The sequence below is a fragment of the Apteryx mantelli genome, chromosome 1, assembly GCF_036417845.1.
Source record: "Apteryx mantelli isolate bAptMan1 chromosome 1, bAptMan1.hap1, whole genome shotgun sequence".
Lineage (NCBI taxonomy): Eukaryota > Metazoa > Chordata > Aves > Apterygiformes > Apterygidae > Apteryx > Apteryx mantelli.
In genome coordinates this window covers 88,326,556-88,345,742 of record NC_089978.1, presented here as the reverse complement: position 1 = coordinate 88,345,742, position 19,187 = coordinate 88,326,556, and positions in this window count along the sequence as shown.

The window sequence follows — 19,187 nt, the reverse complement described above, 5'->3', positions numbered from 1 at the left end:
TTTCTCTGGTGAGTTCTTTTTTTTATATTTTCATACATCCTCTTCTCCCCCACCGTTACTGAGTATCACAAGATGTTATAGCAACTCTTCACGCTTAGGTTTTGCTTTTGCTACCATGAAGAGCTTAGAACAATCACAGAACTTTGTCATTTCATTTTTCACTGTTTTTCCATTTGTCTGCGAATAGATTGAAGAACAGGGTTCCTAAGATACATTCCTGTGGGACTACAGTAGTAAGCTCCCTCTGGTGAGATAAGTAAATACTTATTCTTTTAATCGGTTATGTATCCATGTCAGCACCATCCCTCTCATCCCAAGCTTAGCTTCTTTAAGAGCCTTTGGTGAACGATCTTGTCAAATGCCTTTTGGGAAGTAGATTATATAATCTGTATCCCATGTATCAACATGCTTGTTCATTCCTTCAAAGAACTCTGATAGATATGAGGAATGAATTCCCTTACAAAAAAACATGAAGAATCTCTCCCAACACATCATATTTATCTACATATCCAATAATTCTGCCCTTTTATTAATGTCCAACACTGGTATGTAATGTCCTAAAGTCCTTGCAACTCCTTTTAAAAATTGGCATCACTTTTTCCACCTTCCATTCCCCTGGTATCCAAGTGGTTGTAAATGAAGGGTGTAAGTGGCTATACACCGCAATTAGTAGCTCAGCTACTGCACATTTGTGCCACTTCAGAGCTCTTAACGTGAAAACCATGCAGTCCTGCTGATCACCCTCTGTTTCTCCCCATGTGGTGGCTACTTAGGGCTCTCTGTCTTTTCATGGATTTGCCATTACCAGGATTCAGTTCTCCAAAACTGTTCTAAGTTCAGGACATTCTAGTAGTCATTCTTTGTTCCTATGAAAGCAACTGAAAATAAAATTGTGAAAAGACAAGGCAAGGACAAAAACATAACAACATCGCACTGAAAAAAATACATCAGAATGCCCACTTTCAAAGGCTGGCCATTAAAAACCTTTTTATTTAACTTCCCGTAGTGTTCCTTCAAGCATTCGGGGGAGCAACAAAAGAGAAAATCAAGATTCTGTGTTCATAAGAGCCTCCTTATCAGTTCAGTTGTGTTTCTTTTTCTGTCTACACTCTCCTGACTCGAGAGGAATGAACAAACAAAAGATTACGGTGAATAGACATGTTTTTTAAAGTAGGATGAGCCTTCATGAAATAAAAGTTTCTGTAACAAAGGCTTTTAGACGCTGGGGCTTTTTATGCATCACTCACATATAATTCAGTAATGAGTAGTTACCGATGTAGTCAGGCAGTAGTGGACCCAATTATCCAGTTACTGCAACTCCCTGCACAAACAGAGTAATTGTACAGCCAACATACTCATGTACTTTGCACACACACTTTTGTAAGTCTGGCATTACCCTTTTGGTGCTATGGCAGAGTGGGGATGGTTCACTCTGTTCATCATCACCTCTGTCCTTGGGCAAGTTTTAGCACATCTGTTTGGGAGAACACACTCTGAGTTTTCACAGGAGGTAGCTCACTGCAGAACTAACAAGGGATACCTGGCAAGCAGGAACATTAATTCTTTCAAATTCAGACGATATTGAAGTTAAATTTGCTAGCTTCTCTGGGTTTCCTAATCTCAAAGTTCTCTTTTGTGGTATTTCTATTCCTCATAGATATGGAAAAAGTCACAGCAGCCTCATCATCCAGAAATTTGCATGCAACTGAAACAAATCCACAGTGAAAACTGAATTTTCCCCTTTGTCTTAATGGAATATTGAAACAATGTTTCCCCTCACAGTTATAATTCTGGCTGTGAATTGTTGTGTAGGAAGTACAATGGCTTGGGACTATTACTAGATAAAATGACACTACAGGAAAGAAGATGTTCTTTGTGGGATGTAGCAAGGGTAAAATCACAGATTGTTCTAAATTGCTTTTATGGAATGTACCTTAAAAGCACAAAATATATAATAGTATTTTTACCTTGATATGGCAATATTGTGCCAGTGTTATTCTTTTCCTGTTAATCTCCCGGATCTCCACAGTACATAGCTCTCTTCCACTTGTCCCTTATTCTAAAAAGTAGTTGATCAAACTCCATGACCATGTCTATCTGCAGGCTTTGCTGGAGGCTATTAGTTAGGACCAGCTGACAAAACCACAACCAGTTCCTAGCACATGTGTGTGTAGTTCATGTTAGTATATATAAGTAACAGCATATGCCTTCCAGAAGATAATGATACTGATCTTGAACTGGAATCAGGTTTTGTTTTGTAGAATAACATGCAGAGAACCAGATTACACCATGTCCAAATACTACAATATTTCAACAAATGACTCCACTTCGGGCCTATTTCTGGTTCTGTAGAGTGTGTTAGCACAGCAGCTGCTTTTAATCTAAGTTCCAGTTTATCTGTGCTCTCCCAGTGCTCCCAGAGGTTCGAATACACCTATTGAATTTAGTCTCATCTCTATTTTTAAAAGTTCATTTATCAGATAAGTACAGCTGAAAGACCAAGAAACCTCTAGGCTTTGGATGGATTAGATTAAAGTGTTAGGCACAAGCAGTGAAGTTTTTACTCGATTATACAACTTCCCCTGCACATCAGTGTTTTCAACACTTTGTCATATTTAGAATCTGTTTAGCTGCAATATTATTAGAAACATTAGTTAAGTGTTACTTATAAAAGCGAAACAAAATAATGTTACCAATTTGTGAGACAGAAGTGTCTACCTCCTACTGAATGAGAATTGTCAAATAATAAAGAGCTCTTTGAAATCTATAAAAAGACTCCTGTAGTTCTGAGCATGTTCTACACCAAACCCCTGTAATTCACAACAAATTTGAAATGTAAAATCGATAAAGAACAAATGAAGATTAAGCTCACAGCAACTGCTAAATACAGAGATGGGAATATTTCATTCTAAGAATTTGAACCACAATTTTTTTTTTTTTTTTTTTTTTTTTTTTTACTTTGGTTCGTCAGGATTGAGGGTTGTTGTATTCGGGTAGAGACACATTTCTAAAGATGAGCTTTGCTCCCTTGTGCTACCAGACTGCCTCTCCCTGACAAGCTGTGAAGGCCCCAAAAGGAAACCGCAAAGGCCAAAAGCTTTTCTGCACTAGTTCCTTTAGGAAGAGAAAGTGTTATCAGACCTGGGATGCTGTTGTAGCTTACTGGGAAACTGAGATAACCATCTGCTGGAAGGGAAGTTCAAACCCACTGCAGTGATCCCTTCCGAAACCAAGAAGTAGAAAAAGAGCAGCAGCAAACTACTGAAGCTTTCGTCACTTATAACTGCAGTACCTTGTAACAAAGAGGGAACTTATTAAAAGCAGACAAGTTATGTCTTGGAAAGAAGCAAGGCAAGGGAGGCTTTTCCCCTTTGTGACGTGTGTACCTGAGTAAGTGTCTCAAGCTAAGCTTGGATGTGTAGATGTGCTCTCCATCTGCACGCAATTTGGCTGCTAACTCAGCCAATGCACAACCTCTGAGTGGCGGAAGAGCTCAGATTTTCTTACTTGATTTTGATTTGCTGAATCCTAAATTATAGAGGTGACAGCCTCTTTAATAAAGGGTTTCCATAAGAGAAGAGAAATGGTCTGGGAATCTGACAATAGAGGTAGTTTTGAAACTCAGCCTCTTCAGACTAAATCTTCAGGAAAAAAGGCAGGTTCCTAGTGACCTCTCTGCTTTTTGGGGAGCACACTGTGAAGGGTAAGCCGGGGGGAGAATGGACAAGAGAAGAAATGGGAGATGGCGGATGAAACTGTTGCTCACGTTTTGAAAATTACCCAAGTAATGTTTTAAATGAAAGCAAACCTTTCCCACAAATCCAGAAGCCGCAAGTAGATAGGCCTTTAGGGAAGAAAATGACTTCAGAGTAATCAGAAAGAGAAACTCTGTGCAAGCCATCTAAAAGGAGAATAACAGCATTAGTCACTCCTCATACTCAGATTAGCTCCTTTCAAAAGACTGATTACAGCTCTAAGTACAGCCCCAAACTGGTATTTACAAGATGAGAAAGCAACATTTTAGCAGTTCTGTCTCAGATCCTAGCCATTCCCTTTCTACATAGCCTAGAGTGGCTTTTATAAGCTCATAGATTTCCACTATATATAATTATTCACCCTATATAGCTAATTTTCACTCTAAACCTTACTATGCCTTAGCCAGTTAGACAATTTACTGCCTGGGACTGAAAGTCATGCAGTGTGTGGCAGCCCAATGAACAGTCCTGAATACTGCAAAGATCTGTAAAATGTGTCTCTTTTCAGCCTTTAATTCTCCTCAGGCACCTGCATATAAAGATCAGGCAGAAAACATCATTTTGAGCGTGGGCATCTCTTGCCTTCACTGCTGTCTTTTGCCTCCTAATTGATATGGACCCCATAGGAGGAAACAAGGCAAATTCTTGTGTGTAGCACCAGGTTAATGGGAACATTAAAGCCGGGCTGGTCCTTTAATGTGTCACTCTTGGACATTCTTGGCTATTGGCCCAAGGGCAAACCAGTTTTCAACTCTGGATACCCAAGGCAAGGGATAACTAAGCAATAAAATATGTTACGGAAAGATGCTGAGCCCCTGACAAAGAAACTTGGAGAGAGTAATAGAGAAGACCCATTTTGGAATGAAGATGAGAGGAAGAAAGAGAAAAACAGGAGCAGAGAAAGTTGTCAGGAAATAGAAGCCATTCAGTTAGAGGACACTTTTTTTTGGGGGGGGGGGGGAGGGTAGCCTACAAATTTAAACACAATAGCCCAGAAGTAGAAAGCTTTCATTGAATACTATTTGAAAAGTCTGGATGTTCCCTGGTTCCTCCGGGAATTTAGTTTTAGAGTTTGGTTCCTGCCTGGTTCATCTCTAAACCTCAAGAGGTTGCACAATGCAGGTGCCCGGAGCCACTTGCAGGCTCCTGGGAAGATGAGGTTTCCTCAGAAAAGCTTCTCCCCCTCATCTCTTTGCCTTTTCTCTCTCCTTCCTGAATATGAGCGGTGAATCACAACAACCCTAGGCCACGACTCGGAGGAGAGACATGTATATCTAGCAGAATTCACATAGCTTTAAACATATGTTTAAGTTCTTTCCTGAACAAAAGTTTTAACTGCTGTGTAGTACCTGCCAAATGAAATCCATAAGGACTAGTAACATCAGTGCTCAGTGATGGTGAAACTGTGCAGTCAGACTAACAAAGCAAGTGCTCACCCTGTACTGAATCTTAAGGAAGCAGATTGAGAGCTTGTTCACATGGATCATCTTGCTAGAAAGGATGTTACTATAGTCTTAGGATTCAAAAAAAAATAGATTAAACCTCTGTAGTAACTCCATTTCATTATAGGCATTCACCAGGTACATCTGGTAACCCAGGTGAAAATGAATTGATCTCAACACGTATGTTGGCATTGTATCACCTAAATGTCCACTAAAAACTGTTTAAAGAGCATGTAAATTGCCTAAATACAGCAAGACAGAAAACAACAGTACTGCAGTTATACCTTCAGTCTTAACTGAGCTGCTTTCACTATTTCTCAGCTGAATGATCATATAACATTTCTCTATCTTCTGTTTCTTCCAGTGTATCAAGACATTTATTTTATATCCTCATCTAGCCCCCAAACCAGTACTTTTTCCTTGAATTGCTCCTCAATGCAGTTATTAGTACGTTGTTGTCAATAAATTACAGCATATTGTTAGTTTCAAACAGAAATAAATAAATGGAATAAACGCCATTGCTCTATTTCATAATGTCTCTCTTTTCCTCCTTTTAAATTATAACGTCACTATTCATCCCAAAACTTGAATGTGTTTCTTTGAAATATACCTAAGTGAATTAGGGTCCAGTTCTGTTCCTATTCAAACCAATTAGCAGAATTGCCAAAGATGCAAATGAGGGGAAAAATGAGACTTAGTTGTAACTCTCACTCCCAGCATTATGTCCCTTTTTTCTCTTCCCTCTTACATTAAGTATACATTTAGCCTGGTTTCTGAATGAAAAGAAGCTTAACTGACCACAGGGTCTGCCTGCTCACCTTCACTCCCACAGCAACTTTTGAACTTGCTAACTAATTCTAATTTAATTTGAGAGAGAGCTACTGATCTCAGAGAGATTATATTCCTACAAATTTGGGGAAAATCAGCAGAGAAAAGGAAAGAAAGCCATATCAGTTGCTTCTCTAAGGCAAAGGTAACCATGTGAGACTGGTACCTTTGGTGGTACTTGGGAGACACAGGAGGGAAATGAGGATAGCAAGATCGGCAGCTGGGAATTGAAGAACATGGAGAAAGATGAGGCAGGATGAGTGTGATAGGAGTCTTAGGTAGGTCGGATGCAGATCTGTGGAAACTAAGATTCACAAGTTACAACCCATAAACTCACTGGTCTGTAATTTGTTGGGTTTTTTCAGCGTGATTGTGACTCACAGTCCTCATGCAAATCTAAGTTCTGAAGATAAATCCTACTGATTCAAAAGAGCATTTCACTGAGCTAAAACTTAGCAGAAACTTTGGGATTCAGCCCACTGGTGGTAAAAGCTGACTTCCTCACAGCATTTCTCCCCAGATGTCAAAAGACTATTTCACCAAATACCAGCTTATCTTACCCACGGCAGTTGTGAAAGCTCATATCAAGTCTAGCTTCTAAAAGTAGCACTTCACCTGATACTGCATTTTCCTCTTCCCTCAGTGCTAGATTAAGCAAAATGTTCCTTTTTTTTTCAGAAACATAATACCCTAAATCCCAGGTCTTAAAAATGAAGGCTGCTACATGTAATGTCCCAGAAACATTTAAAAGTAGGACAAGAAATATGAAAATCAAATCCCATGGCCCACTCAGCTGTGAGAATTTCTATCCATTATAATAGCCAACGTAGCTAAAGTAGCTCAACTACAGCTAAAATTATTTGCATGCAGGCTCCATTTTCTCTTCACAGCAGTTTTGCTATTTAGAAAAAAAAAAGTTATTTAAAAATGTTTTCCCAATATAATGACTTTACAGTCACATGGGCCAGCTCCTCCAGCCCCCTCAGGTGAATTCCACCCAGTCTGGGCCACGTGGTGTCACCAGAGCCCTCACCATTTGCTCCCTGCTTGTGAGCCACAGGTCAAGTCAATCCTTAGCCCCAGTCAGCGACAGCCTCTATTAAACTTCATAAGACTATATAGTTTGCCATTAAGGAGGCTACCTAGGCTAACTAACTAGATATCTCTTTTTAGGTTATCGGTGGGAGTCTTTCTATCAACTTCAGAGAGACTTAATAAAATAAAAATAATACTTCTTTAAAAAACTAGGCCTTTGAACTGTTGTGTGAAAATAACAGGAACGCTAATCCAAATTACTGATTATCAGTTGCTGGTGAAGTTGGAAGATATTTTATGCACTATACAGCTTTCCAGTTTGTTTTCATTTTTAATTCTCTTATGGCATGACACCCACATATTTTACCCTATTCCAGGCACAGACTTCTCTTTTTAACTCTGATATAGTAACTGGGTCTTGGGAAGGAATGTGGGTGGTTCAAAATAATAATTAAAATAGCTTGTACAGAGATTGTTTTTTTCTAGATTTAAGTAAGAAAATGACCATGTCTGTACTATGGCACTTCTATTAAGAAAAACTACACTTTGTTCAGGCTCTGATTACAAAACCACTGCTTATTAAAAGCTAAGATTAATTTGAATGCACTGTGGGGGCAGGGATGAGCTTTCCAGCATAGCGGTAGTGGAGTCTTATGTCCCTGACAACAATAGCACGTCTGAGAAATCTCACTCAGGGATAAAAATGGTATAATTATGGGGAAAAAAAAGATATATTGGCTTGGCACTTGCAGCAGTTTGTCATGCTGGGTGGCTAAACCAGACAGTCTGCATCAGTGAGACATGGCTGTGCTTTAATACTATGTTGTGCTATAATAGTTTTTTTTATAGCATCTGGAATCTTTAGTGCTGAAATTCTGATACAAAACTATGGAACATGATGAAAAAGTGGTTACCTTTGAGACCAAGTTCTACTCATCTGTTATTATAGGCAAGCAGCTTGTATCATCTTTTTTGTGAACTGGCCAAGTTTTCTTTTTAAACTGTTTAGATCCTGTCCTCCATTATTTCCATTGCTGCTTTAGAACAACCAAAAGCTTTACTGATGGTTATAAGCCTCCTAGCCTTCAAACTACATTTATTCATGGCCAATTTATTCTCATTTGTTTTTGTGCCAGTATTGTTCTTTAGCATAAGTGGCTCCCTCCTTCCCAGGTATTTAACTTGCTATGCATTCATAGAGAATAACCATAACCTCTTTCAGCTTTTGCTTTTCTAAGCTGAGCAAGCTCTCTTCTCAAAAACGTTTTTCATTACCGTCATCACTTCTCAGCACCTGTTCCAGTCTGAATTCCCTCTTCCTCAGTGATTGATGCTCAGAAGTGCGTACAATACTCCAGATAAGATTTTGGCAGTCGCACACACCTGCGTGAATATGTCTCATTTTTACTAAAATTACCTCAACTGATATGCCCATTCTTCATGGAAGCTTCTCATTAGTGGCTCATAGTCATACTCTGATCAGTCAATACACCCCAAAGTACTTTTTCACCTCTGTCATTCCCACTTAGCACTCCCAGAATACATGCACCAGGGTATTTCTGCAGGGAATTATTTCATTCATACAACTTGAGCCATCTAAATGTTAGTGCCTAAGCTCATCAAATTTAAAGTAGCTGTCCAAGGCAATTTAGGCAATTATATCCTGCTCTGCAATTCATCCCATCTATCTCCAGTGAATCTCTAGTACTAACCTGATGTCTAAACCCAAAAAATCATGCAGATTCCGTAACATGTGCAGGCCATATTCCAACCTAAACATCCAGCCCTTGCCTATGACCCTGAGGCCATTTTTCTAGATCTTGCTAGTCCTCTGAGACCCATTTCTGTCTGCTCTCTCCTCAGTTTCCTCTGAGCTTATAGAGGGAAATTCCCTGGCCGATGCAAACTCAGGGTGAAAGCTAAAGTTCCTGTATGGTCAAGGAGGCTTACCCAGTCTATATAAACATTGACCCCTTGGCTTTATGTGACCTGACACTGGAGAGATATGTGAGATGCCTTTTTTACAGAAACCATTTAGATTAAATTACTCCAGATTTTAGGCTAGATTAGGGAAGGGTATGCTGGAAGGGAGCAACATGACTTGGGAGAGATATTGGGAAGAAGACAGGGACTAGACTAGTAAAGTCACTGCCTTCCTGGTCCTGGAAGGGATGGATGGATGGACAGACCTAAGGTCTGCTTTGAAGTTGGTGAACTGCTTTGGGTAATCCCTGAGAGCACAGTCTATGGGACAGTTGAGGCAATGGCTGCAGGAAGGGTAGGGGAGCTGCTGAGGAAAACACATTCTCCTCAGTATGAAAGAAATAAATGCTCACTGGCGTGTCTTTTCTCACTCAGATACGTTAAGGAGAAAAAGGATTATAGGCCTTTCTTTATGCTCTGAGCACAGGCCTTTTCTCCAAGGATCACTTCTCATAGATGGTTCCTGAGTGTAGGTTTGGGAAGGCCAAGCAGGACTAGAGCAATGATGGGGAAATGGCTTTGCTCTACACGCCTGTGCTCTTTCTCAGTGTTTAAAATGGGCAAAGCCAGGACAGAGGGTGGGAAAAGCCCGCACTGTCTATGGAAAACCTATTGTTGCTATCCATGTTGGAAGATCAGGAAAAGTTTGTCACCTCTTAATTTACTGCTTTTCTGCTTTTCTGCATAAAAATCACAGGCTCAGGAGCCCAGCCCACATGTCTGATTTGACAAGGTGGTGACCAATTTTAGATCTAGATCTGTCCATCCATTCCAGGACCAGGAAGGCAGGTGCTCTGACTTTCTCCAAACCTGTTTATCTGAGCAACTTCTCCCTCAGTGTAGTTTGCCCAGCTGGTCCTTCTCTGAGTTTTGCTCTCAATTCCACTCCTAGCCTTTCCTCAGACCACAGTCCTCCTTCTCTTACATGTGTGGGTATTTTGGCACTTTGAAGTACCAGGAGTTGCTGTCATGCTTGGGGCTCTGCTGGTTTGAAGTTTCAGCCCCAGGGTGTGAAGCCATCCTCTGAGGCATGTGGGGCAGGTGGGTACCTCTCACCAGGCCACCCCATGCAGGCCTGAGAGTGGAGAGGGAGGGGGCTCTTGCGTCCTGGCCAAATGCTAGAAATCGCAGGCAGAGCTGTGCGGCACTGCTCAGAAGGATTTTCACCAGGTCCTTCAAGTGACTGGGTGACTGTTCTTTTACAATCCTGACCTCAAGCAAGAGAAGGGACTTCTGCCAAGTTGTCTTCTCTCTCCCCTACATTTGCATTGCCCTCAGGAGTGTAAGGTGGTGGGAAATGTCAGTGTGTGTGTGAGCAGCAGACTGAGACAGGCCTGGCCAGTGGCCAGAGGGTGGAGGAGTTTGATGGAGGCTTGCCCAAAAGAAACACAATAATTTGTTTGTCCCACTATTTGGGACAGTGCTGTCTGAGCAGAGGAACCCTCTCCCAGATACAGTGAATGTCAAGTTTGATTTCAAATGATAAGTATTTTTTTCTCGCACTTGCAAATTCCCCCTTAGGCAGGGACCCAATATACAACCACACATAAGCATCCTTGTACATCCATCTTTCTACTGTTTGCAAGTTTTAAAGACCATTAAAAGTTAAGAGCACACACCTCAAGATAGAAAAATTGTCAATTATAATTGCCACATTCTACTTTGCAATTTTCAGTCAGATGGCAATGTTTAGCTACATTACCATCAAAATATGCTAAAGATGTGCTAGAAAACCAATACTTTTCAACCTTAATTGACCCTGACTTTCCATTTTAAATACAGAAAGTTTTTTAAAAGTAAGTTGTCTCAATGCCTCTGAAAAGAGGGCATTAGATATCTTTTACAAAACAATACAAGCTCACAAAACTAGGACAGCTCTATAATTTTTATTCTATCATGGCCCATGCATCCACCTGGCACAATTACATCATAAGTGCTATGATGAGCATTTTGACGCTAGCATCTATTTAATTTTGGCAAGTCCTTGATTGCAGCCTTTTGTATGGAGGCAGTCCGTGGTGCTTAAGAATTGCAACTATGAACTGTGATAGACAGGAAATCTAACTGATTTTGAGTTTGGAACAATAGCTGTAATGAAGATTTGCATTTTTAAATGCTTGTAATTAACACCAGTATTAGCTTCTTCCTCCCACTAAAAAGTCAAGCTGAACTACCTTTTGCTGCACTGTTGTTGGTTTTTGTATTTCTTTTGCTCTGCTTACAAGTAGAAAGCACGTGGGTCAGCTGCTGCCCAGGTATTCTTTTGAATAGTGCTCATAGAAATGGTTAGCCCATGAGCGAGTAGAAGCAGGACGAATCAATAGATGTGCCAGGACTCAACGGATAAGACAAATCCGTAGCTTATTTCAGGGCCTGATCTGAGGCATTCACATTTGAGAACTTGGGCCTTACTCTGTTTTGAAATGCAAAATTACACTGTGCATAAAGCAAGAAGAATCTCCCTTCCATTGATTCTTCACATGTGTTATAAAATATTTTGTATGCATATTTAGCTAATGCACACAGTATCAAAAATGAGAATAGCTTGGCTGTCCCTTATGCTCCTCCAGTCTGTAGATGTCAGAAATTCAACAAATTCAAACAACGTATCTTTTTGAAGGTATGAGAGTCAATCCAGTTACTACAATTGTCTAAACAGAATAATACTATGGTAGACAAAGTATAAAAGCATCTGTTTTTGACTGACTTAAAAGTCATCTTAAAAGCCATCTTTCTGTCAAGAAAGCTGAGTTTCTATTTCTTGCAATGCTGTTTACTTCTTCTTTCCATGTCATTCTTGTTTCTTTTGGATATTGTTTCTTTAGCTGAGGTCTCCTTTAGCTTGTTTACCAAATTCAGTAACTGCCAGTAGTAACAGTGACGAATGATTTACTCGAGTTTCTTTGGAGCCAAATCCTGCGGTTATGACTTAGGTTTTATTTTGTTTCTCACCAGACAAAACTCCCATGAGCTTTCAGTAGCCTTTGCCTTTAGAAAGCCCCTAAGTATAAGCCCTATGGTAGGAGGCAGAGCAGTTTGTGTGACCAGAACACCAAGGTGTATGCAGAGCTAAGATGCAAAGCTAAGAATGAGTCTTGCAGATGCCACTGTGGGATAGGAGAGGAAGTCTCTCCTAGCCTTATTTATGACACAGAGTCCTTGAAGCATGGATATTTTGATTCTCTAAGGTAAAGTCCATGATCCAAAGAAAGTATTCATTAATACTTAGTCATCACAACCTGAAAAAGAAGTGCTTAGAAGTTTTCACAGAAACTGGGTGTATCAGAGTAATCTATTCAAGCAGCAAACACTGCTCCATCAACCTAATGACTTTTCTCACCTTTGTGAATGACCCATTACAGTATTTAGAATAAAATTAAACTGACCAAATGTAGATGGCTGGAGTGGAGACATGTATGTAAGCTTTCTCCATCATGCATTCATCCCATCCTGAATCTAGGGAGATTCTTAAAGCAGGATTAAGTTAGACTACCCTGGCCTACGGCATGAGGATGAAAGTATTCTCCAGACCATCCTATAAGTGCCTGCAGAGCAGCATCTGATGCTGAGGACAGAGACTATGTCCTCTGAATGAATGCTGTTATAGCAGGCAGCTGTTTTGATACTTACTGCAAAGCTCACAAGTTGAAGGGTGCTATGCAGTGATCCTCCACATCTGGACAAAGTTTAAAATGCAAAACTAAAAGGTTAGATTGTGTTCTGCTCCTGTTGTTATTTATTTGAATTATGTGTATGGCCTCAATGGGTAAAGGATTGTATTCATTGATTTAAGGTACTGGTACATTACCTTCCCATGTATCTTACATTTAAATGAAACGTTGTCTTTATTTTTAAGAAGATGATATATTTTATAATGGAAATTGATCCCAGGAGGAAAGAGTAATAAAAGAGTATTGTTAATGTTGTTGGGACATCAGTTTCCAGAATTCCTTGGTTTTTTCCTACAGAAATACATGATTAAAAGTGTGACAATTTGAAAAATAAAAGTCATTGAATCCAATGAGAATTTAGAAATATGTCAGTATATTTTTCTCCTGCATTGTCCTGCATCCTCACAAAAGGGTGAAAAAACAGCAAGGGATAATTCCTGTCCTAAACTCTGGAAGGAGGAACTAAAAATAAACCAGGTGAGGACAGAAAATAAGATTAGATCTGATATTAAATAGCTTCTAAGGATTACAGAAAAATAAAATAAAATGAAACTATAGCGATGCTACTTAAACATCCTCAGGAAAGCCACACGGCTGAAACTATTTGTATCTTTTTTACGATTATTGTTTCTTGTGTGTGCTTCTTCCTTGCTCTGAATATTTAGAGCCATTCATCTCCTTCAAATATGCTTTATCTTTTGATGAGAGACACAACTTCACTTTGCTCATGGGAGTCAGTGGCAGTCATAGGATTAAAGCCCCAGAGGATGCAACGTGGCTAAAAAAGCCAGAGCTCCTCTCAGTTTCTAGGAGCAGAGGATCTGGCCCCCTGATACTTAGAGGATAGCCAAAAGAAGTATGCTGTCAGAACAGGAGTCTTCACTTGCTGCTGCTTTGCAAGTCCAAAATAAATGGCAAACTTTTTTTTTTTTTTCAAAATCAGTGCAAAATCTGTCGTGTAGACATCAAAAATGCTTTTCATAGGCAAGGCAAATCCTGCCCCAACCTCACAGCTACAAGGGAAACAAAGGATAACAAAATACAAGGGCACTCATGGACGAAAGAGGGCCCGTCTGCTCTTACGCACACACAGATTTTCCACAAGACTTCTTGAAGAGACATTAGGGGGCAGGCCAAGAGAGAGAAAAATAAAAGCATATGATCAAGGGATCTGCAGCCTAACCATCCCTCGCTGACACCGCTGGTGCTGCATCAGCTGCTGAGGTTAAGAGCGCAGCTCGGCTACCAGCACATTGTGGCCTAGGATGAAAGAAGAGAACGACTGAACAGGGCAACTTTGCAAAAATCCTGCATGTTCCTGCCTCAGACCACGTCCTCTTGATGATAACAAGGTGCAGGGTTATTGCAAAGACTGTTTATTTCCCTTTTCCATCATGAATACGAGCAGCTCTACCTGCTGCAAAGGGGATGGATATCTAAAACAGCAATCTCATGGCCAAATAGATGAAATAAACTTCAAATCTAGCAAGTGAGTCAGCTGTCAGATTTTGTTCCCTCTGCTGAAGTCAGAAAACAAATTACGCTGACAGTGTGCCTCTAATGTTGATGACATCACTGAAAGCAGAGTTATTAGCAGTCGCTACAGCACTGGTAAAGGAGAAGCATAAAAGGAAGGGAAGCTTAACTTTTTCTTATGCCTACCCCCAATATATTTGCTTGTGCACCCACTCCTTCAGATTAGGTATTTTTTGCAATTGTCATTATATGCCTAAAATTATATATGCATTTTTTTAGAGGCTGGGTAACCGAATAAAGCTTTTTTTAAAAAAAACTTTAAGGGGCAACAGATTCCTAATGTTTACAGCAATTTTGGCCTTGTCTAAATCCTCCAAAGACTTTGGAATTGCACCTAAATAAAACAGGGAAGAGTTTAACCCATTTGCCAACATGTTCAAAAATATAGTCTGACTTAGAACCTGTCAGTCTTTGGGTGCCCAATTTGTGAGCCCTAGGGAACGGTATAGAGAGGGGTCCTACATCTGCAAAAATCTCTCTATAAAGTGCTCTGCTTGTTTTTAAAGTGGAGGTGGAAATGCTTCCACTTTTTGACAGTACAAAAGCCACACTTTGAAGAGCTTACTGTCTAACTTAGGGAAAATGTACTTTCTGGGAGAGCAGCTGAAAGACACTCTTAAGGTGGATTGCAAGAAGACTCCAGGGGATTTGGGAAAAAGCAGGCCTTTCTAACTGAGAGGCCTGAAGCACAGAGTGACATAAAAAATGCATGAGGCTGAGAAACATAAGAGATAAAGTGGGAAAGAAGAAGCAGGAGGATGCGGAACCATGAAAAAGGTAAAGGGTGAAATGAGAAAAATGAAATAAGCCAGGACAGACTTCTGCTGAACCGTGAGGCTGAGCTGGAGTAAGAAGCAGAATGGAGCAAAGGTGCAGGAATGACACGAGAGATCCAAGCAGTCCCACCTTGTCAGTGAGTGACGGGAGCAGATGGGAGGAAAACATTGCAACAAACAGGCCTGCAACTACTGGTGGTGGCAATACACAGGAAATGCTGTATTTTAGACATGCAGCTCTCGAAGGTACCTGATTTAATGAGGGGCCGATGAACTGACAATATGGAGTAGAGTGGTTGCTTGTACAGCAAGTGGGAAGTTATTAACAGAAAGGGGTTAGGTGTAAAAAGGGGAAGCAAAGTTTTGGACGTACTGCATGCAACACTGGGAGAGGGGTAAAAATAAAGATGGCTGGGCAGGAAAGAGGAGATGGGGTAAGTGAGGAAGTAGATCTGCACAAGGTAGGTGAACACCTCAGATCTGCTTAATATCTTGCAGGGAGAGCACGGGACCCTTTTCTTCTGCCAAGTACCAAACATGGGGCTGTGTAAGAAGAACAAAAAATACCTTGAAAGAAACACAAGCATGAAGTTAGGAGAACCCAGTCAGTTTTCAGGAGATAAAATGGGGAGGGAGAAATACACAGAGGATTAAGAGGACTGAGAAAAGGCAGTTAGAGCTGGCTGGAAGGAAATTAGTGACAGATTTCCTGCTTGTCTCCAAAGAAAAATAAACCCAGTGTGGAATGTAACTCTTTAAACAAGCGTGGCGGTGTGACACAACTGTAAAAGGAGTGTCTGTGGACTAAAGTGGACAAATTTTGTAGTGTGGATGAGTGGTGGTTTGAGGGAACTCATAAAGGATCTATTTGTCCTGAGAAACAATTAAGACCAAAAAATCTCTAGCAAGAGAATTAATAATTAAAGAATCCTTGCAACAGACCGATTCAGCGCTCTCTGGAGATGGCCATCTTACTGCAATTTACACTATCTCTTAACCAACGTCATTAGTAGTGGTTCTAGAAAGCACAGAGGAATGAGACACTGAAATACTGCAGGAACACTGTCAATGCTGATCAAAGGTCCTTGTCGTAGCTTTTGTTCAAGTAGGGCAAGCAGCTCGTTTGTGCACAGCATAGGAGGTAGCATTCATTCTGGTGGAACAGGCAAAATAGCGTCATTCCTTCCTGAAAACTGTGTTAAAATAGCGTCTTTGAAGTCAGACAAAGTTTCAGTTTTGCTAAAAGCGAATCAGAAGGGGAGGAAAATGATCCTGACAACTCACTTCTAATCCTTTCTACTGTCTGTGGTGATTTAATACCAAAGACTGTGATCTATTAACTTGCAGGCCCACTCATGAGCTGAAAATTTGCTTCCTACTGCAACATTTAGCTGAAGCCATTGGAAATTTTATCTGGTTGTAATTGATTTAATGAGACACAGAATGGTTGTTTGTTTCATTAATTTTGTACCAAGTGATTCTAAAAGAGAAAATATTGGCAAATCTCTACAACCGCTTAGAGCAGCTATGGTTTATCAGTGTTAAAACATCAGCCTTTCCCATTTTCTGTGACTTGCTAAATGCTGTCACAAAGAATCTTATACAGAATTAACAGGCTATTCATTTGCAAGGCACAGCTGCTCCTTAAATGCTCCCTAAAATTGTTTTGCTTTTTCTCCTCTTTTCCTTTTAAATAGCCCTCACCTATTCTCAGCCTCCCCTTTCTGTTTCCTCTTACTCTGCCTTCCTTGTCACATAATGGAGAAGGACCAGTAATGCAAGAATTTTCCATAATCTCCCATCCTTCACCTAAAGTATCTTGTCTGATCTAGGTCAAGTCCCTACCGCGTATTAGCTGAAGCACACCATAGCCATCCTAACAACTAACCCTGAACATTTTGCAGCTCAAACAAGACAGACTTTATAGTTCCTGACTCATCTGTCTCACCTATACCTTGTTGCAACACCACAGCTCTCTGTAAGGCATCATGCCTTGACACAGCCTTCAGGTGCTGCTTTGCAACACTAAAAAAATGTTGCTGCCTCTTCATCTTGCTACCCGTTTTGGCAAGGTCGTGGCTCCTGAGCAATGCCTTGAGGATGTCCTTGCTCCATCAAATAGGGCAAAGCGGGTCAACACGGCAGGGGCAGAGGGTGGTACACGCGAGGGGGGCAGGGCTGCTTCAACTAACACATTTCTATTAACTCCATTGGGATACTGAACTGGCTTCTATGAGGTTCACATCTCCCCTTCAGTAAACACCATTTTTGGGTGATGGAAATGAGCTCTCATCATGCAACTGTATCATCGTATGGTCCTGGAATGGCTGCTAGGGGTCTAAAATTTCCATATTCAGAGTGCGTACCTGCCCTTCACTCACGGGACACAAAATCCTGTTGAAAAGAAGTGTGTCAGCAAGCTTTGAAGCTTGCCAACCCCCAGCTCATCATAAGTGGTAGAAAACCACTTAGGGATAAGGCAACCATCAGTGATGCTCTGTATTCAGGTAGATCATGTATCAGCAATACGTATGTGTGTGAATCAGCAACACACCTTAATGACAAGGGGAGCAGGGCTCACCGTAGGAATTCCCCAAGTGCAGTGGAACAGCAGAGAGCATACAGGGAGATGAGGAAAATAATGCACGCTGCCCATTGTACAGCATGTACAACTACAATCCCTTCTGATTTACAGCTGATGATGCCACAGGTCTTATCGATCACTGGAGAAAACATACAGACACTGTAAACTGGCCACAAACCTGAGCCTCACTCTGAAAGGCACTGCTTGGTTAAAGTACAGAGCAAAGACAGGGTGCATATGCTAGATCCTGGTGAAAGAGCAAGTGAACCATCTTGAGAGAACACATGGACCTTTTGCCTTTTCAAAGCAGGAGAAGGAGCAAACTGTATTTTTAGGTATTACGTTTAGGCCATAAAGTTGATTAAGGGATTGGAGCATCTCTCATAGGAGGAGAAGCTGAGAGAGCTGGGACTGTTTGGCCTGGAGAAAAGAAGGCTCAGGGTTGATCTGACCAATGTGTATAAACACCTGATTGCAGGGGGGCGTAAAGAGGACAGGGCCAGATTTCTCAGTGGTGCCCAGTGACAAGATGAGAGGCAGTGGGCACAAACTGAAGCATGGCAAATTGTCTGAACATAAGAAAACATATTTTTACTGTGAAGGTGGTTGAACACTGGCACAGGTTGCCCAGAGAGTTTGTGGAGTCTCCGTCCTTGGAGATATTCAAAACCTGGCTGGACATGATCGTGAGCAACCTGCTGTAGGTGACCCTGCTTGAACAGGGGGGTTGGACTGGATGATCTCCAAAGGTGCCTTCCAACCTCAACCATTCTGTGATTGTGTGTGATTACTTCAACAGCAGGTAGCTCCAGAAAAGATAAGTAGACCACAGGGAATGAATATCAGGTGTTGGTAAGCATGATAAAGGGTAGCTGTTAACACGGTCAGGAGAATCCTTTTGAGTATAATTAAGGGGTAGGGAGGAGATATAAAGCTTTCTAGATTTAAAATGGATTCTTGGCTAAGAAACTCTGGTTATTGTGCAAAATGAAGTTAAGGCTCATTAGAGTAGATGACTTGGTGGGTGGCTTTTGGAGAGATCTAGAGCTGGAGGAGGATGACTATCTAATTGGGAGAGGGCCAGAACCTAAAATTAGGAAACCAAGGTCGTAAGGTTAGATCCCAGAAGAACTAGATAAACTGTGTCTGTCTTGTCAGGAGGCTCTTTAAATCAGATCAAATTTACTAACTAAAATAACAGAAGGGTATGTGATCCTTACCCTCCTAGGCTTAGGAAGGTGAAAGAAAGGGGAAGGGAGGTGAAACATAGGGTACTGTGATTGCTCTGGGCCTGGTATGTTTTATAGGAGTAACTTGTGAAGCTGGCTAGTATGGAATTGCATTAACACAATCTCATATTCTACTTTTGTCAACTTTGTATCTTTTTAACTTGTGAACAGATAGCCTGTGTAATATGTAATCCAGTAGAATTCTTGTTCTCAGAGACTGATCCTTGTTCATACTGTAGTGTTCCCTTTTTGTCTCAAAATGCCACAATCTGAAATTCTGGTATGCTTCTCAATGTTGCACCATATTTGGGTGATAACCTGTATTCAGTATTTGATAGTAGATTTCCA